The sequence below is a fragment of the Cebus imitator genome, unplaced genomic scaffold, assembly GCF_001604975.1.
Source record: "Cebus imitator isolate Cc_AM_T3 unplaced genomic scaffold, Cebus_imitator-1.0 Scaffold116, whole genome shotgun sequence".
In the NCBI taxonomy this organism is placed as follows: Eukaryota; Metazoa; Chordata; class Mammalia; order Primates; family Cebidae; genus Cebus; species Cebus imitator.
The window spans coordinates 5,895,633-5,897,496 of record NW_016107431.1 but is presented as its reverse complement, the minus strand read 5'-3'; the positions used below and the strand labels follow the sequence as shown (position 1 = coordinate 5,897,496).

The 1,864-nt window shown below is 39.6% G+C and overlaps 1 non-coding gene across 1 annotated transcript; it reads left to right on the top strand.

Moving 5' to 3' along the window:
- Positions 1 to 1,512: 1,512 nt before the first annotated feature.
- On the top strand, positions 1,513 to 1,649 carry LOC119472737. The gene has a single exon (XR_005201926.1). It is a non-coding gene; the product is annotated as a U4 spliceosomal RNA (small nuclear RNA).
- Positions 1,650 to 1,864: the final 215 nt, after the last annotated feature.

Here is a 1,864-nt window from a genome sequence, read left to right as displayed (position 1 = left end):
AAAGAAGACGTGTCACATACACACCATGGAATACTATGCAGCCGTATAAAAGGATGAGTTCATGTCCTTTTCAGGGATATGAATGAATCTGGAAACCATCGTTCTCAGCAAGCTGACACAAGAACAGAAAACCAAGCACTACATGTTCTCACTCATAGGCAGGTGTTGAACAATGAAAACACACAGACACAGGGAGGGGAATATCACACACTGGGGTCTGTTGGAGGGTGGAGTCCTAGGGGAGGACAGCAGAGGGTGGGGAGATTGGGTAGGGATAACATTAGGAGAAATACCTAATGTTAGGTGATGGAGGGAAGGAAGCAGCAAACCACCATGGCATGTGTATACCTATGTAACAATCCTGCAAGATCTGCACATGTACCCCAGAACTTAAAGTATAATATAACAAACAAAAAAGAGATAGAAGCCAGTTGCAGTGGCTCACACCTGTAATACCAGCACTTTGGGGGGCTGATGTGGATGATAACCTGAGATCAGGATTTTGAGGCAAGCCTGGCCTACATGGTGAAACCCCATCTGCACTAAAAAAATAAAATAAAATAAAAATTAGTGGGGCGTGGTGCCATGTGCCTGTAGTCCCAGCTACTCTGGATGCTGAGGCACAAGAATTGCTTGAATACAGGTGGTAAAGGTTGCAGTGAGCTGAGATCTCACCACTGCACTCCAGCCTGGGTGACAGAGTGAGACTCTGTCTCAGTTAAAAAACAGAAAACAAACAAAGCAGAGATGGAAAATATTAGAAAAAAGAAGATACTTAGAAGATAAATATAGAAGTTTTTCTTTTGGAGCAGGCTAAGCTCCAAAAAGAAAGAAAAAATAACAAAAATTGAAGATGATAAAAATGATAAAAATACAATAAAATATTTTAGAATTGAAGGGTATTAATATCCAGATGTGGAGGGCTTACCAAGTTTCCAGTGCCAAAACTGAAAATGACCCACACTAAGGTGCTTTATAGTGAAACTTCAGAAAACAGACATAAAGCAAATTATAGAACACAGATATAAATACCTTCTGTTAGAAAAAGAGACACTTGCCAAGGACTAGGAATCAGAATAGCACCAGACATCTCAAAGAAAATCTAGAACAATGAGAGAGTAGAAGATGTTTTTCAGAATTCTAAGAAAAAGCTTTATTTATCTATCTGTCCATCCATCCATCCATTTTCTCTCTCTTCATCCATCCATCCATTTCATTATCTATCTATCATCTATCTATCTATCTGCCTGTCTGTCTGTCTGTCTGTCTGTCTGTGTGTGTGTGTGTGTCTATCTATCTCATCTATCCATCCAGCCACCCTCTTTGTGTCTGTCTGTCTGGTGATCTATCATCTATCATCTTTCTACCTTTATGTATCTTACTGAGAACTTCATACTTAACAAACCAATGAAAACAACAGATGAAAACATCCTCATGGAACCTGTGTTAAGCAACTGATGGAGGATGTGTTCCAGCAAAATACAGGAATAAATCAAGAAAGAGGAAAGCATAAGCTTTGCACAGTGGGAGTATGGCAGCCAGTGAGGTTTATCACAGGTGCAATTATTGCTAATTGAAAACGTCTCCAAATACCCCACCATGATAACTTTAAACATAGTCAGTTGGCAATTTTTGACAGTCTCTAGTGACCAAAATTTAAAAACAGAAAAACAAAGAGGAAAACATAGAATCTAGGAAACCATGTCTCTAACAAATGAAAGTAGCAAAAGAAGTGTCTGACTGAAAACTGTTCAGAAGGCTTAGAGAGCAGCTGTCTTGTTCAGAGCAGGAGAATGATGGCCTCCGTGATGCAGAGCTCCATCCAGAAAAAAAGTAGACCCCATGGAATGAATGAAAATGTACT